At 43.5% G+C, this 19,101-nt stretch overlaps 1 long non-coding RNA gene across 1 annotated transcript; it reads right to left on the reverse strand.

Annotated features, from left to right (window-relative positions):
• Nucleotides 1-741: 741 nt before the first annotated feature.
• Nucleotides 742-11,644, reverse strand: LOC142827914 (uncharacterized). Its single transcript, XR_012902717.1, has 3 exons — nt 11,591-11,644; nt 6,028-6,091; nt 742-879 (listed from the first exon to the last, which is right to left on the reverse strand). It is a non-coding gene; the product is annotated as an uncharacterized LOC142827914 (long non-coding RNA).
• Nucleotides 11,645-19,101: the final 7,457 nt, after the last annotated feature.

The raw sequence follows: 19,101 nt of genomic DNA on the forward strand, positions 1-19,101 counted from the left end.
AATTTAGTTACTCTGTAGCAAAGTATAACTATTTTGCGTTTATATCGGATTAAAAAATGCCTCATTAAAAATCAATTCTACATACAATTCTACAGCATGACTTAGTAGCACTGTTTCACTTGGACTGAAGAGTGGCAATAAGTCAAACTAAGGTATGTCGACTACATCTACCCTGTATACATTGCTGAAGTTGTATACGTTAGTTTGACTTTGCCCCCTAATGTAGACCTGGCCTAAGCATTTTGTTGCTGCCTGGCCCGTTAGCTACATTTCCAGTCTAAACTTAATTACTAGAGTGTACCTGGACAGCCCGATGGGTATGAAATTAGCATATGTCTGTCCCCATGGTATTCTATTTTCTCTCATGCTCATCCTGTATTAGCAGCTTGAGACAACAAATGAAAGGATGGGGCCTAATCCAAGACACACATTGCACTGTGTCCGCAATCCCTTGCCGGAAGAGCACTTAGCGTATTAAGATTAATGATCACATATCCCTTGGCTCCAGTAATGACCAAACATCCAGGGTAAATGGTGAGTTCAGGTCATCTTCACTGGCCAGCATATTCAGTCAGGAGGAAGTAAGGAAGAATCGTGGCTTGGATTTGATCCTGACAATTGATTCATAACCCCCACTTATGTAAAGCTCTTCATCACAACTATGTAGCCTTAGCAATGTAGCACATAAGTCAGTTGCATACAGTAAATTGCCTTGCCCAACGTGACTGTTTAATTTTTCTTCCTGTGAATGTTTCAGATCTGTTCAGTACCTGCTGGGTATGTGCAGCAGAGGGCACTGCATGGTTGACTAGACGTAAGAGATGGAACATCCTCCTGGGATTTGCCACTGGCTCCGAGGCAGGCTGTTTCCAAGAGGCACTTGAGGAACAAAACAGAAATAAAAAGAACAACATGCACAGCCAGAGCGCCTGCCATTCCTGCAGCTGGAAGGAATGACACCACCCTTTCAAGGCTGGTGCAGTCAGTGGTCACTTGGGAAGCTGCCGAAACATACAGCCTATACGTGGTGTGCTTAGCTTTTTGCTAAAGCTGTTGATCCAAATAGCAACAATCTAATAGCAACAACCACTTCCCAAAAAATCCCACCCCTCGGCCCCCTGCAACATCTACAGCAGAAAGAATAATATATATACACAAAATTCCTTCTACCAGTTCTCCTATGAGGTGAAATTCAAGACAAGGCTGAGCCAGGATTAAGGGGTTTGCATGACTATAGTATTCCATCAGAACTTCTTTATGAAACCAGAATCAGGTGTCTTTGATTGCAATGCCAATGTGCCATGACCTTCCCAGCAGAGACCTCTGTCTGAGGGAAGAGGTTAGTTGAGTCTCCTGATCCCTTCCCTTTTTAGTCTTTGTGCAGGGACTGAAAGCTCCAGTTAAGTCCCAACGGGTCACTGCAAAGCCATCAGATGATCATGCCTGCTGCTCACGCCTGTCTTGGGCAGGTCAACACCTTGTGTTTCCCCCAAAATTGCATCCCCCCTGCCATCAGCTTAGTTGACAGCACTGAGCTAAAAAGAGTTATTATTTCAAAACAACTTATTTCGAAATAACGTGGTAGTGTAGACATAGCCTCAGTGCTCTAGGTAAACCACTTTTGCCAAGAGAGTTGTTCACAGTTCTGGAAGCACAGCTCTAGTGCTATAGCCCAGTTTGCACTGGTGCTTTACAGCGCTGCAACTTGCTGTGTTTGGATGGGGGTGATTTTTCACACCCCTGAGCCAGAAAGTTGCAGTACAATAAAGTGCCAGAGCAGATTTAGCCTAAGATTCACAGCACCTGTTGCTTTGTATTGCAGCCCATTTGTAAAAAGAGAACAAGCTGAAGACAGCTTATCTATCTGTATTGGCTGCCCACTCACCATCTGATTTAGCTCAAAGTCCTGGCACTGCTGCTCTACAATGCATTTCATTGTGCAAGTATTTGGTGTCTGTTTTTCCAGGACCCACGCATGGGAGCTGCAATTATCAGCATTTGACTGACCTCAGCTATCTGTTACACTATGTTTGAGCATGTTTCTCTGATCCTTCTGTTAAGTAATGTCCGAATATTCGTTTTACATTGGCATGTTGGCTAGCTAACTCCCTCAGAAAGTGATTTTTTTTTCTGCTGCTGTGGCAGTGAGTGGTTAGATGACTACTTGGAGATCAAGTCTTACAAATAATTAATATATACTTTTGGCTCATTTAGGTTCCAGTGTCAAATGTATGGGTTGAAAACAATTTTCTGTTCCCAATGGGCTAAGCCACAGTGACTGAAGGCAGTAGGACAGCAGCAGAGAAATGTTTTTCCTCCCACAGCTTGTTAATTTTAGAATCTTTATGCACATTCTATCAGTTTGGCTTTAAAAACAAAACAGTGCAATCCCAAGAGCACTTTTCCTTTGAGGATTTTAGCTAAGTCTGTGATGGGACAATGCCCCATATCAGCTTTTGGTGTAAAATGGCATAATGCAGGATGGAGGCAGTTGGATTTTTTTCCATATTTCTAGCAATTGGTCCTTTCAGTTCTGGCTCTTAATGTTCATTTGTATTTAGGTCACAGATTTTTGGCAGGCTAAGGCCTCATTTATTTTGGCCTGCATGGTGTTCCTAGCTCATTTAGTCAACTGTCCATTTGGGACTGGGACAGGAAGGCATACTTGCACTATTTACCTCACTTGACAGAGTTTTTCCATTTGGAAATCCATGGCACCTAAGTTCCTTCAGTAGGGTTTATTTTTACATTTGGAATAAGGTAGGTTTTGAGAAGTCTGCAAATGGTGTTAAGGACTTCAGGCATTTCAATACACCCCCATTTATTTGGCTGTGTATTTACATTGCTTAACCAGAAGTGATGGATGCAAAACGGCTCTTTTGATTTATTAAACATATCATCCTTTCAGGGATATTTTTCATGGATGCTGGAGCCTGGTTGTTATGTGTTGCCTTTATGGCTTCTCTGGTCCATTGCCTTGTGAGTCAACATGATGACGAATTTAATAGTTCCATACAAATGTTGCAGTAACTTATAGCTTTTGGTATAGAAGACAAGTTGTGGAAGCTCTTCAGTGTGGTCACCACACAAATTTCAGCAGCACCACTGATAAAGCTTTGGGAATACAATGAATCTTAATGGGAACCCCTTCCTTGAAGACTCATGAAAAATCTGTCCTGAGTCAAGGGCAGTGTATACCTGCTCTACCTGTGGCAGAGTGGAGAAATTTTGCACACTCCCCTGCCCCCAGACCCTGATTGGCCTGGGGGCAGGGGAGCATGGGAAGTCTCCTCCCAGCCAGGAGGAAAGGGGGTGAGTGGGCAGGCAAAGGCGCTCCCCCACCCCCAGACCAATCATGGTTTGGGGGTGGAGACCCCAGAAGTATCCCAGCCCCGCCCCTTCTGGTGCAGCCTGGGGCCACTTCAGAAATTTTTGAAGTGGCCCCTGGCAAAAAATTATTGCCCATCCCTGGTGTAAAATTATTGCCCATATCTTTGGTGTCCTTTTATCATGGTTTAATGTTAATGTTTTGACAGTGCTATGAAAGTATAAAGCGTTCTGTAAATGCTGTTGTCATTAATCCCTCTTATGAAAATATTTTAAAAGGCCTTTTTCCCTCTGTGTCAAACTGAAAGAGATGCTTTCAGAGCATTCTGCCAATCAAATGCTACACAAAATCAAATGTATGTATGGAATAAAAGCAGCATGGAAAGCACACCTGGATTTGGGAGGTGACTTAAATGTCAGCCAAAAGTCAAACCTATCGTACTGACAATTTCACAGAGTCAGATTTTCCAGAATATCTTTCACAAAGGGTGTACAGAGTTACTGTATATTCATAGAGCCGATGTGCTGTTCAGGGCGTCCCCACTATACATCCAAAATATGTTAAAAAAAAACACGGCTAAATAGTGAAACGACGTAAAGCAGGGAATTTCCCTGCGGCTGACTTCCATCTGCACAATTTTTATTTTTATTTTTTGCACAACATAAGAGAGGGGAATGGGAGGATTTAGAACGCATCAGTTCCTACAAGCGTCAACGTCATTAGTGCGGAACTGATGTATACTGGGGAAACTTATAATGGGGATGCCCTGAATATTGTATGTATTTAGTCAGGGCTTGCCTAAATCTTACCAGCTATTTGGCAAAGTATAGAATTATAATCATATGTTATGTTACTACACCAAGTAGTCTTCATTAACTTCAGTGGAGTCAAAGGTATCATGTTTAGGAGCAGTCTGATAAATATTTGAAAGGGTTTGTCTGGGAGTTTATAAGATCCTGAGAATAGAACTATATACATTAAAAGTTTCTCATATTATTGTACAATTTTATATTTTGTGTGTTTATATATTTCATAAGAGTCAAAGTACAATGATGAAATGACAATTGTAATAAGTAATGTACACCAAGAGCTCAGGGGCAATGAGCCTGGGTCTGCACTAAAGGCCAGTTTTGGGGTCGTGAGCAGGGTGGTCATCCTAGATGTCCACTTCCATGGGGCACTGACTTGTAAGAAGAGTCAGGCTGGTGATTAGAAACCTGTACAACATTCTTAAAGACTAATGACTAATATCCATGCTGACAAAAAGCTCACTCAATGTGTACTGACCTATTTTTGTAAATAGCAAACCAGATTTGATTGCTGCAACCTAGGTCAGGGAGAACTTCTTAAATCCTATGAGTCTCTTTCCATGAGACACAGCTACTCTTTGTCCTAAATTCTATCCTTTGATGCTCTGGATGGATGGCAGAGTTTAAATTCCAGAAGAGACCCAAACAGCTATTTAAAATAGCATTATTAATGTTGCAAAATCAAGCACTCAAAAGTTAGGAACTACCAGCATCAAGGGTGCATGAGTAACCTAGGAAATTACACACAGTCATGATGCGCCCATTGACTTTCATGGGCCAAGATTTCACTCAGGTTATGTCTTCAGTGCAGCATTATTTTGGGATACTGGAGGTGTCCCAAAATGGCTATTCCGCATCTTAACACCGCACCCGTTATTTCGAAATATAATGGGCTCACTATTCTGATGTCCCTGTAAACCTCATTCCACGAGGAGTAGGGAACATTTCAGAATAGCGAGTTATTTCAACATTTGATGCTCTGTAGACAGCACCAAATTATGAAATAAGCTGTTTCAAAATTGACTCGAAGTAAGCTACATAATTTGCATAGCTCAAATTGCATAGCTTATTTCAAGCTACAGGTGCAATGTAGATGCATCATAGAATTATTAGCTTAGTAAAATTCTGTAGCTGATGGAGAACTTGGTAATCTCAAAAAGAGAAGAAACAGAGAAGCGAACCCATGTTGATATTTTCTTAAATGAAAGTCACAAGCTTTGAATATAGGGAGAAACAGCGGGGAAGAAGTTAAATAAGGAATATTTTCTTTGAACAAACATCATTCTGAGAATAGTTATTTCCACACATCTTTTACCAGGACAAACAGAAGCAGTGGGATTTAATCCTGCTTGATTTTATGGGACTAATTTGTGCCTTTAGGCATAACCCTGAAGAAGCAAAATCATATTAAGAATCATTGTGCCTCCCACACAGCTCTGGGAAGCACAATTTCACCTTGTTCCAGGAGTTAGTGATTTGCCTTGGCCCCTCCCTGAGGAGCCAAGGTCCTGGGGGCCCAGCAAAAACAAAAGACTAAATATTTTAAAACTAGTTACCACTGAATGTAGTAATAAATAATAACAACAACAACTTATTAATTGTGTCCTATATATAGGGTCAGACACAATCTGGAATAAAAAGTTAAAGCTACAGTACTGCATAAGGAATCTGCCAGTTTGAGTACACCATAAAAGTGTATCTGTATCATTGAAACTGTGAGCAGAATTGGGGCTAAGTTGGATGAAATATGCACAGACATTCATGCCCATTAGCAAAGCTTCTAGTAAGGCTATTTGAGAGTGTATGACCCTAACAAGTTAGCATCATCTCAAACAAATCTTCAATGTATCAGAACTGCTCCTGCATACAAATCAGTGTTGTGATCCTTACCTGTTCTGGAGTTAGAGTTTCCAGGTGTCCGGCTTTGAAATGGACAGTCCAGTATTTGAGCTTTCTGTTCGGGAAACAAATTGAGAAAATATAAATGAGAAAATCTAAATGTCCGGTATTTTCTAAATAAGATGTAATGTAGATTGTGATGTAATGTCAAGTGTGTCCGGTATTTTTGTTGAAACCATCTGGCAACCCTAACCAGAGTTACCTGAAAGTAGGCACTTGTTCATTCAGTATATATATAAAAAAAACCCCACACATTATTAAAACGATCCACTGGGATAGGCCTTGAGTCATATATTAGGCTTTCTGTGTAAGTCCCGTGGATTTGTAAGAACATTTTCTTTGCATAGCTCTTATTGGCCAAGTACAGGATTGCCATCTACTGGATATAAGAGAAATAAACCTGAAATAAACAGATATTACATAATGAAGAAGCTATGTGGCCTCAGGCTGTGGACTTTTTTCAGTAATCTCTCCCTGACTCCAGTTTCCACATCAACCCAAATAATACAGCTGTGACCCTTGAAAATGCCTTGTGTGTGTGTGTGTTTTAAGGAGGGATCTTATTACAAAGGAGGAAGCCATTGTTGTTGCTGACCCTCTTCAATACTTTCCCCCAGGAACTAGGCTACAAAAATATTGGTCTCATAATCAAAAAAGAACTTTGACCTGCTAAATAAAATACTTAGAAATGGAATTACTAGTTAAAAAGTCAGAAGCATTGTCACTTGCAAATGAAAATTCCTTAGGCCTGTGCATCTGTATTTTTGTAGTCTAACTGGCTGTGAGCAAAATGTGTTGTGAAGTCAAATAATAGACTACTCAGTGATGGAATTGCTACTAGTGGTGCCAAATGCAAATGAAAACTAAACAACTCAAATCCTCCTTGTGTTTGAATCTATTAGCATATATTATTAAACCATTCTTAAAGAACACCAAGGTTACAAAATGAAGCACTCAAGAGCTAGATAATTCTGGTATTGTTTGCCTATGCAATTTTAACTGGCTGATCCCTTGTGTGTATGCATTATGATACAAATTGTCATTATATGGTCACGTATGATGTTTTTCAGACAACTGAACTCTTGCCTCATTCTCTGCATATGATAGATCAGCTCTGGAGATAAATCAGGTTTGTATAGTGAAGAAAGTTTTGCATGGTGAAGAAGGCTGCCTGCCTGGTGTGTTGTGCACATTGGAAGGTATGTAGTGAAGGAGGAAAACTATTTCAGGAGGAGAAAGCATGATTTTGTGATTTGAGCAATTTAATGTTACCCTGGGGGATTGGATTCTATCTCTGCTTCTGCCACAGAGTTTCCTAAAACTGCTCGAGGTCATACTAATTGCCAGACACAGCAAGGAAGGAATTTTCTCTGGGATCAGATAGGAAGGCTCTGTGGGTTGTTTTGTTTTGTTTGTTGCCTTTCTCTCCAGCAGGGGCTGTGGATTGCTTACTGAGACCATCTATTTCTTACCTAATCACTCACCTGCCACCAAAGGGGCCTTGAACATTGGTGGCACCTGGGTCTCTCCAGTTCTCTGCCCTGACTCTCAACTATTTAGTATCCTCAGGAGTGAAATGCTTTAGCAGCTCAACTGAAGTCCCTGGGTTTAATATTAAGGTGAGATTTAATGGCTTGTGATAGAAAGGGGGTCACCTTAGAGATGAGCTATTGGTCCCATTTGGCCTTAGTGTCTATGACTTTAGGAAAATTGAGACCCTGGGGCACTGACTGTGAGCACTGACAGCTGCAACTGAGGTCAGTGGGAGATGGGCTTTGAAGATGTAAAGTGCTATATAATGCTATCTAAGCTGAAAAATTAGGCCCTGGGTTTCTCTTCCTGGATACCCAAAATTAGTGGATACTTTTTTACCTTAATCTCTCCTTCTATCCACTCCCCACGGCTATGTCTAGACTGGCAAGTTTTTCCGCAAAATCATCTGCTTTTGCGGAAAAACTTGCCAGCTGTCTACACTGGCCGCTTGAATTTCTGCAAAAGCACTGATGATCTCACGTAAGATACTATGCTGTTCCCGTTCGGGCAAAAGTCTTTTTCCGAAAGACTTTTGTGCAAAAGGGCCAGTGTAGACAGCAGAGATCTGTTTTCTGCAAAAAAGCCCCGATTGTAAAAATGGCGATCGGGGCTTTTTTGCGGAAAAGTGCGTCTAGATTGGCCACGGATGCTTTTCCACAAAAAGTGCTTTTGCGGAAAAGCATCCTGCCAATCTAGACGCTCTTTTCCAAAAATGCTTTTAACGGAAAACTTTTCCGTTAAAAGCATTTCCGGAAAATCATGCCAGTGTAGACGTAGCCCACGAGTATAATGGGGATAATAATAACCCTTCCCACACAGAGGTGCTCCAAAGATGAATCAAGTGATGTCTGTGAGATACTCTGATATTATGAGATGAACACCAATGAAAAACAGATGGGGCAATTAACATCCATCGGCGGAGCTGAGTTTGAACAGTATGCAATAAATAAGGCATGGATCTCCACACTGAACAAATCATTGAATAGCTGCTTGTTAAGTGAGAACCCTCCCTTCTATGAGCTGGGGTCCTGTGGAAAAATAGTGTTGCTGGGAGGTTACCCATCTCTGGCTTAGAACAATCACTGCAAATGGCAATAAGAACTGAGAGGCTCTGGAGCATTCTCACTGCAGAGGGTATTGTAAGAGAATTAACTACTGGCCCCCACAGAGATGTGGACAGTTTTTTCATAGTCACAACAAAAGGCACCTCTCTGAAACCAGGGTGACACCCTCTTGCCAAATTTAACATCTACAAATTTTTTAAACAAGGGAAAACATTTTCCCTACTATCATTTTATGAAACATCTTGAGACAAATTTGCTGAAACGTTCTAAAAATTTCAGCCTAACGAGGATACCCACCATAGGGAATCTCAGCCCAAATAATTACATTTGACAGCATAAACAACTGAAAATATGGTCTTTAGAATAAGAAGTGTTGGGCAACCTTAACTATTGTTAGTGCTACTAGCTCCTCTTATAATAATATCTGGGTCTTGTCTTCTGTGATCTGGAATCATCACTCTGCTAAACAGAGTCTCCTATAACAGTTGACCAAATTTCTGATCTTCCTATTTGTATGGGATAGGACCTATCAGAAGACCTGCCATACCGTGTCATGAAGACCATACTTCTTTTGTAATGCCCGCCCACCACCAGGCAAATCCTGACTTGTAGAAAGTTTTACTCTAACTGGCAAGTCTCACTTTTCTAGTTTTGATGAAAAAATTTACTCAGATTCAAAAGTGAAAATAAAATCCCATTGATTCAAAACTTTTGTGCAGTAGTTTCTGGTGGTTTTGGTTCTTGCTGAATAAGGAATTATTTCTTAAGAACTAACAGGAAACCGGGCACAGTGGATACTGGGAAGAAGTTTCAGGCACTCAGTAAAGCAAAAGGGTAGTGAAAAAAACTTTAGGAACAATTCTATTTTCTTTCTTCTAATAAAATGCAGTGTGCACTTCTGGAATGTCACTTGGTGATTGTTTAGCATTTGCCATATGTCACTGAGGCCATTACACATACCTCTTTAAAGAACTTGTCACTGTATCCTTCCATTTACATTAGATAGCCTCTAAACAAGCTACTATTACATTTTAGTGAGCTGTATGTGTTAAGCGTGCAGTCTCATTTTTAGGGCTTTCTGCTTCTTTGCTAAATAGCTAGGTGCAATATTACAGCAGCTACCCCGATACTCCTGGATACTTGCCCTTCTTCAGGTATGCTCATTTGATTAAATTACTATATATGTTAGCAAGTTTGTCTGTCTGTTCAAGAACTCTTCCAAAAGAGGAAGAGCCATAACCACCACATTTGGCACACAGCTTCCTGTTATCCTAACTTAAAGCAACGTAAAGGTTTGGTTATGCCAGTAAAATGGGATGTATCTGGAATGTGTTTGCTTCTCCTAAAACCAAACAGAAAAGAGACAGAATCATCTAACCAAGTAAAATCCTCAGACCTGACATAAATGAGTGAATTGTTGAAAGAAACTGAACAAAGATGAGGCAGAAAAATAGGATGAACCTGAAACAGGATTGCTTCTCCATAAGCCCTAAGAAAAGAGATAAATTGAAGAAATTTGGAATAGTGCTCTGTTTTGGTACAGCTAAATCAATGTTTAAGGTTTGAAAACTATAAGACGTTATTATTGGAAACCAAACTGACTATAGATATCATTCACTATGCTTAAAAAAAAGATGGTTAAGAGTTTATAGAGATGAAGAAAAAATAAATTTGATGGAATTCCCATTTAATAAACTGTGTTAAAATAAACTTCATTAAAATAACACTATTTAAAAAAAATAGTAATTTCAATAAAGCATGTTCATTTTCCTTTTAATTAAAAAAAAATTGAGTTTAAGGACTCATTTACCAATGCTGGATAAATCTGCTGGTTTAATTATAAATGATCATTTCCTTGATTCTAGTCTTACCCAGTAATGTCCATATCACAAAATATTGATTCCCTAAGAGCTCTTTCATATTGCTATTATTGGTACATTGCAAGTCAGATGGTATCTCTGTCAGACATGCAAATAGCCTGAAAAATTACTTGATTATTTCCTTAAAAAACAACAAATAGTCTGGTAGCACTTTAAAGACTACCAAACTACTTGTTGCTTTTTAAGTTTTTCCTGTTATAGACTAACTCAGCGACCCCTCTGAAGCTTTTGGTTATTTCCTGTCATGCTAAAACTGCTATCAGTACATTTTCTCTGTGCTGAGAAGGATGTGGTTTACAAATCATCAAGCTATAAGAGGAAATAATGTTGCTGCTGCTTTTTTTCCCTCTACTTGTCCTTTTTTAAAAAAAAAAAAAACTTCCATAATACAATACAGCACTCTTTCATCAAATTGTAACAATTTAAAAAAAAAAAAAAAGTTTTCCTCTCATTTTCTCCAGGCAAAAAAGTACTATTATATTACAATGTTGTGTGTGTGTTAATGAGCTGCTCTGAATTAAGACATTATACTAAGATTAAACAGTATTTGTCTGGTACTGTTAGCAAACCTGGCAGATATCTTGTAGACGTCCATTCTATGTTCTAGTAGTGCTTATTTAATCATTCTGCATATCCTGTTCCTTCCATAGTGCTCCATATTTTGAAACAACAAATAATCTGGTAGCACTTTAAAGACTAACAAAACGTGTAGACGGTATCATGAGCTTTCCTGGGCACAGCCCACTTCTTCGTCTGTGCCCAGGAAAGCTCATGATACCATCTACACGTTAGTCTTTAAAGTGCTACCAAACCATTTGTTCTTTTTTAAGTTTATCCTGTGCAGACTAACTCCACTGCCCCGTGAAGCATATTTTGAAAGACAAACCAAACTTCTTTGCTTTCATACTTTCTGATCTGCTCTCCTCCTCTACCCTCCTCCATTAACCCTAGTGACCTCATCCCATCTCCTGCTCTCTGTTGTGACCACTTGCATTCCCTCCTTCACTCTCTCTCTCTCTCTCCCCCTTTGATTTTTCCCCTCACAATACAAATATACATTAATGTTTTCCACCTCACCTCCAGTGTTCTGTCTAGGCTGTGTGGCAGCACAGCTTCACAGGTGATTAATCAGCCCTGCCCCCTTCCTCAGCTTGGAGCCTTTGACTGGGAGGGGCTGATTAAACACCTGTGAAGCTGTGTTACTGTGCAGCTTAAAGGGAAAACTGCTCACCTCTCTATTCACCATCTCTTCCCCTTGAGAGCTCTAGTTCATGTACCATACTGTCTGCAATCAGAGTTCGTCCGCAAATGGGCCTCTGTCCCTTATGCTACACTGAAATCACTCTCAACAAAGTCACTTAATTACCTCTCCCTCTCCAAATCCCCAACCCTCATCCTGCCTGACCTGTCAGCCACCATCTTCTTGAAATCTTTTCCTCCTTTGGTTTCTGTGACACTTCTGGTTCTCCTCCTAACTCTCTAACATCCATTTCAGCATGTCCTTCGGAGAATCCTCTCTATCTCTGCCACTAAGGGAACTTTGGAGGTTTGGGAGCAGCAGACTCCGTATTTAGAGGCAGCAGATCTTGGTGAGTTGCATATTTGGTCTGACTCTGTTTGTTAGTTTGTCCTCTGTGTAAGGCAGGAGTGGAAAATAATTTTTTATGGGGGGGGGGGGAATACAAGATTTTAGTAGAGGTTGGGTGCAGAAGGGAGCTCAGGGTAAGGGACTGGAGTGAAGGAGAGGGTATGGGATCTAAAGAGGGAGTGTGGGTGAAGAAGGGGCTTGTGAGATGGGGGAGGGGTTTGAGGTGCAGGTTCTAGGAGTGGATATGGGTGCAAGAGAGGATTCTGTCCTGAGTATGGGGCGGTGCAGGGTCTGGGAGGGAGTTGTACTCTGAGGGAGAAGGGGAGGGTAGGTGCATAGGGTTTGGATGGTTACCTGGGGCAGGAGAGGCTGATCACCTGAAGCAGGGAATTTGGGGGGGGGGAGGCCTGGTGCCAGAGGCAGGCTCTGGTTGGGAGGGGCTTACCTAGGCAGCTCCCAGCCAGCAGTTCTGTAGGACCTTGAGACAAGCTCCCTGCCTGCCACAACCCCAGGTGCTCAAAATGGTTGGTTGTTCCCTATAGCTCTTTGTTCTGGGTGCTGGGCGAGAGGGGGAGACTGTATCTTGCCTGCTCCGGGTGTAAAGTATGCATAGCAGGGTCACAGGGCCTTGAGTAAGCAGCTGAGACAGATCTGTTGGTTAGAGCCCTGGTAGAGATTGCAAGAGTCTAACACATGCAGCTTTTATGGTCCCTTCTACTTGAAGTCTCTCAGGGTACGTCTACACAGCAGCATTATTTCCGAGTACAGGCAGTCCCCGGGTTACGTACAAGATAGGGACTGTAGATTTGTTCTTAAGTTGAATCTGTATGTAAGTCGGAACTGGCGTCCAGATTCAGCCGCGGCTGAAACTGACCGCCAGTTCTGACTTACATACAGATTCAACTTAAGAACCCCAAGTCAGCTGCTGCTGAAACTGATCAGCAGCTGATTCCAGGAAGCCCGGGGCAGAGCAACTGTGCCTCGGGCTTCCTGTAGTCAGCGCTGGTCTGTTTCAGCAACGGCTGACTTGGGGACGTCTGGGGCAGAGCAGCTGGGGTGCTGCTGGGTTGCTCCAGTAGCACCGCTCCTCGGCGCTACTGGACCAACCCAGCAGCACCCCAGCTGCTCTGCCCCAGGAGTCCTGATTCAGCTACTGCTGAAACTGACCAGCAGCGGCTGAATCAGGACGCCTGGGGCAGAGCAGTTGGGGTGCTGCCGGGTTGGTCCAGTAGTGCCCAGAGCGGCGCTGCGGGACCAACCAGCAGCGCCCCAGCTGCTCTGCCCCAGGGTCCACAACAAAAGCCTGGTCTGCTGGGGGGGCACACTAGCTGCGCCCCCCCCCCCCCCAGCAGACCAGGGACACAGGGAGCAAAGCGGCAGCGGGGGGTGCCTTGCCTCTGAGGCTTTGCTCTGGCCGGACCGCTTTGCTCCTGGTGCCCCTGGTTTGCTGGAGACGGTCCCCAGCAGACCAGGGGCACCTGGAGCAGCTTTTCTCGCCCCGAAGCTCCAGGTGGCTGACCGCTGCCTGTGAGCTCCGGGGCGAGAAAGCCCCATTCGTAAGTGCGGATCCAACATAAGTCGGATCCGCGTAAGTCGGGGACTGCCTGTAACTGATGTTATTCTGAAATAACATAGTGCGCGTCTACACTACAAGCCTTTATTTTGAAATAATATCAAGCTTAAGGACTTCTTACTCCAACTCATGGTAACCCTCATTTCAAAAGGAGCAAGGGAAGTTGAAGGAAGAGTGCTCTTCCTTCTACTTCCAGCAATGTAGACAGCGCCAAAAGCCAAATTAAGCTATTTTGACTTAAGCTATGCAATTGACATAGTTGAAGTTGCATAGCTTAATTTGATGTGAGTCCTGCTGTGTAGACGTACCCTGAGTGGTGAATTGCTTCTTGGAGGTGAGTGGTGGAGCTATGGAGCTAAAAAGTCATTAGCTAGGCAAACTTGAGCAGTGCAAACGGAGGCAGCTAACAAGAGAGTTTTGGAGTTCAGAGAGAGAATGTGAGAGCCTTCCATGTCCAGCTCTGTATGTGATTTGAGAATGGAACAATGGTGGTGACCTAGAATTGATGGGCCATGTTTTCTTTGCGGCCTTAAGTCAGAAGAGACTTCCTGGTCATGAACTGCACATTGGTGGTTCTGTTGAAGGAAATTTTTCTTTGATTGGTGGGGCAAGAAGCGATGCTACTGAGAGTCAGAAAAGTTGAGTACTTCCTAGACAGCCAAATTTGGGTAATAGCAGCACCGTAAGTTAATGGAAGAAAGTAACTGGACATGAAGGAGTCAGAGAGGAGGACTGGCAGTTTGTAAGTGATAACGTTGTAGCTGACATAAGAATTGGGAGAGAGGTAAATAATGAGGACAAGTCATTGTTACAGGGATCTCCTGGTAAGCTGGGCACAAGCAAACAATGTGTGTTTAAATTAGACTAAATGTAAACATATATATCTAGGAATGAAGAACATAGACCATACTTACAGGATTGGAGTGACTCTGATAAAGATTTTGGGATTGTAGTGGATCAGCTGACCATGAGCTCCCAGTGTGATGCTGTGGCCAAAAGAGCTAATGCAATCCTTGGATGTACAAACGGGAATTTTGAGTAGGCGTTCTATATTTGGCATTGGTGTGACTCCTGCTGGAATACTATCCTGTTCTGGTGTCTGCAATTCTAGAAGGATGTTGATAAATTGGAGAGGATTCAAAGAAGACCCATAAGACTAATTAAAAGATTAGAAAGCATGCCTCAAAAAGCTCAATCCATTTAGTTTCATTGTCTGTTAATATGTACCCAGGAAACAAATATTTACTAATGGTCTGTTCAATATAGCAGAGAAAGATAAAATATAATCCAATGGCAGGAAGCTGAAGCTAGACAGATTAATATTGGAAATTTTTTAACAGTCAGAGTAATTAACCATTGGAACAATTGACTAAGGGTCACGGTGGGTTCTCCATCACTGACCATTTTTACAGTAAGATGGAATGTATTTCTAAAAAAGTATGCTCCAAGAATTATTTTAAGGAAGTTCTGTGGCCTGTTTTACAGAATGTCAGACTGGATGATCACAAGGGTCCCTTCTGTCCTTAGAATCTATGAATGTAAGTGACCAGACTTGATGACCTCACAAGGTCCCCTCCAGTTCTATGATTCTATGATTCTAGGACTGTCTTTAGCCAAACTATTTGTGGGGATGCTTCATGACTCAGTCCCAGGTCTCGTTCACTTCTCTCTCTATTCCTTATTTCTGAGTCATCTCATCTGCAACCATTTCACTATTCTAAACTTGTCTCCATCTGTCCAAACTAAAATCTCAGCTTATCGCTCCTCTAACTCCTTGTGAGCCTCTAGCCATCAGCACAAAATCAATAGCGCTAACACAGGGCTCTTAATCTCTCCCCTTCCATGCTATCTCTACTACATATTGTTTCTTGATCACTGTGGATTACATCACCACTCTCCCTGTGTATTGGATCTAACCTCCATATAGGTCCTCACATTCACATAGGTTGTGTCTAAATTTTGCAGATTCTTTTAGAGTAGCATGACTAAGCAGGCCTGCTAATGGGGTAAGAAAGCAAAGGGGACAACTGCTGCAGGACCTGGCAATTTACAAGGGTCCAAGGCTCCTAGCTGTCACTGCTACAGTAGCAGCTAGAGCCCAAGGTCCTTTACATTGTTGTGGAGCTCCAGGCAGTGCACACCAGGTGATGCTGAGGGACTGGCTGCAGCCTCTAGCCCTGCCTCTTCTACCTGAGGCCCTGCTCCTTCTGGGGGACCTGGACCATCACCAGGACCATCCCTCGGGGTGGTTCAAGACCGGGGGCAACCCTTCCTGCCCCATATTTTCCCAGCCCTTCTCTACCCCTGCTCCACTCCCAGACCTTCTCCAACCCCACCCCTGCCCTGCCCTGCCTCTTCCTGCATCTCCACTGTTTTCTCCCACCTAAGGTGATGAGATGTCCTGTTTAAGTCCCATATTTAAGTCTTCCTGCAGGTGTGTCTGCTTAAAAAGAAAAGGGGGGGGGGACATTTGTCCTGTATTTCTGTCTCACACCTCCCAGCAATACTGTGTGAGTCCTGCTGCTGGCTGGATCCTTGCTTGCCAGCTGCCCACCGACGAGCATTGAGTGGGAGTGGGAGGTCCAGTGGATGATGATGGGGTTGTAAGGCTGGTAGTTGGGGACAGTTGCAGCGTGTGGGGCCAGCCGTTCCCTCTGCTGGTCCATCAGTACAGTCCCTGCTGTGGTGCCTCCTCTTGGCCAGCAGCCCCCCTCTGTCCCATTTCCAGCCAGCACTTCCAGCCCAGAGCACTGGCCAGGAGGAACCAGGCCTTGCATGTGCCAAAGCCCTGCACAACACCAGCAGGGAGAAGATTCTCCGCCACTCAGCTAAGTTTTGCAGGGGCTGGGAGGAAGCTATTTCCAGCCTATTTGTGCCCCAACACTGCAAACTCCACAACAGTCCCCCAGGCAAGCGCATAGCACCCTCTTCACCCACTGCCCCCAACGTAGGTCCTGCCCCGAGAGCATGCAGAGCAGCTCTGCTCTCTCCCCTGCTAAGCCATCTCTCTGACCAGGTTGGTTGATGCCCTTGCAGACATATTCTCCGAACCCGGCAGCACAATGTGTCCTTATGGCTTAACCCCAGCCTGCTCATGCTTTAGTCAGGGAACAGGAGGTGTCTGGGTTATGTCAGTGGCCAGCAGCACCTTGGAGATGTTAGCTGACTTTCTGCACTGTGCAGGCAAGCAGGCAAGGACAAGCTGCTTCCAACCACAGGGGAGGAGGATGAGGGGTGGGAGGAAAGAAATGACCTCTTGAATACAGAAGCCAAGTTATCCCTCCCTTTCCCCCCTGTGATATGGCTGGAAGCAGCTCCCACACAGTGCTGAAAGGCTACTGCTGGCCATGCTCTAGTGTGAACCCTGACAGAAATCTGTGGGGCTCCATGACTCTGTGTGCCCCCCACATGTTGCCTCCAGATACCAGAAGAGGCAGGTCCATCCCAGAGGCCCAGCCAGGCATGGAGGGTGGAGAGCAGGGAGCATTGGGTCAGGTTGGTCAGTCGTCCTCCACCGCCATGTGAGAGAGTTGTACGTGTGTGTGTGTGTGTGTCACTTCTCCCAATGCAAACCTTACAAATAACAAAGTAAATAAAAAGACTCCAGGTACACACTGTTTCTCTTTTCACAGGAGCTCTGTCAACTTGATGTTAATTTGAATGTTGTACTGTATAGTTCAGATTGATTGCCAATGAATTTGCTTGAGTTCGAATAATTTTAATAGGTGTCCCATATTCAGCAAAAGGAAATGTGCTCATCCTACTCCTGCCTCCACTGCACCCCTTCCCCGAAGGCCCCTCCCCCAAGCTATGCGACCCAGGGGATTACCAGGAGGCCACATACCCTGGGAGGCAGCAGGAAGAAGAGCCTTTCTAAGCCAGGTCACTCGGCTTCACTTCGGCAGTGGGAAGCGACCCGGGCTCAGTCTTCTCTGCTGCCCCTAGCCTGCATCACTCCATTTCCCACCACCACAGTGAAGTGGAGCAACATGGCTGAGAGACAGCAGTGGAAGTTGGGGTGGGAGGAGGCACAGGGTTGAGGCAGCACCACAGGGACAGGACAACTATGGCCACCATCCGAGCACCACCTTGCCCAAGGCCGGGCAATGTTTGGCCACTGCCCTGTGTCTAAGATACAGCATTTCTTATCCATCCACACAACTAATGCTCTTATCCAGGCTCTCATCACCTCATGTCTCAGGTACTGAATCATCCTTTTCTCTGATCTTGTCAGATGCAGTCTTGCCCTGTTTGAATCTATTCAGAATGGTGTGCAAAGAGCATAGTAGCCTGTTGTTTTAACCTTATCATCTCTCTCTTTGCATTTATTCACTGGGGTATGTTAACACTACCACCCTAGTTCGAACTAGGGTGGTTAATGTAGTCATACGAACTTGCAAATGAAGCCCGGGATTTGAATTTCCCGGGCTTCATTTGCATGTTGCTGGGCGCCGCCATTTTTAAATGTCCGCTAGTGTGGACTCCGTGCCCGCGGCTACACACAGCATGAACTAGGTAGTTCGGATTAGGCTCTCTAATCCGAACTACCGGTACACCTCGTTCCATGAGGAGTAACGATAGTTCAGAATAGGAAGCCTAATCCGAACTACCTAGTTCGTGCCGCATGTAGCCGCGGGCACGGAGTCCGCACTAGCGGACATTTAAAAATGGCGGCGCCCGGCAACATGCAAATGAAGCCCGGGAAATTCAAATCCTGGGCTTCATTTGCAAGTTCGTATGACTACATTAACCACCCTAGTTCGAACTAGGGTGGTAGTGTAGACATACCCTAGCTCTTACTTGTGCCTTTGGGGCAATTTTTGTATGACTTAAGAGAAGTTATAGTTTCTGCCTTTGCCCCAGTGGGCACTTGCAGCTTGTTTAAAAATCCAGAGTTGAGGTGACAAGACATGGTTTGCCATTGTGGCAAAATCCAAGATTGTTTATCTCCTGACCAAGTGCAAATTATATGCTAGCACCTTGCAATCCCACCAGAGTATGCAGAATCAGCCATGAATCCAAAAGCATCTTTGGTTTGCTAATCTGATTAACTAGCTGTATATCCCTACTCAGTGAGATCACTCAAGCTTCATTTGCTGCCAACTACAATGATAATTTGTGTGATATTTCTACCATGATCTGCCCTGCCTTCCAATTCATTTCCAGGGACAAGCAAAAAGATTGTTTTACATTGCTAAAGTCTTAAAATGCTCTAATCACCATTGAAACTATGAAACTACCCACCATGGGATACTGCCAATCTTGAAATTATCTGAGGTGCTCATGAGGAGGCAAAGCATTTTCAGTGAGAGGTGAAGGTACCTGTGGGAAGCTACCATATATATATATATATATATATATATATATATATATATATATATATATATATATATATATATATATATAAAAAATGTGGCTTAAACTCAT

The sequence above is a fragment of the Pelodiscus sinensis genome, chromosome 3 (genome assembly GCF_049634645.1).
Source record: "Pelodiscus sinensis isolate JC-2024 chromosome 3, ASM4963464v1, whole genome shotgun sequence".
NCBI lineage: Eukaryota > Metazoa > Chordata > Testudines > Trionychidae > Pelodiscus > Pelodiscus sinensis.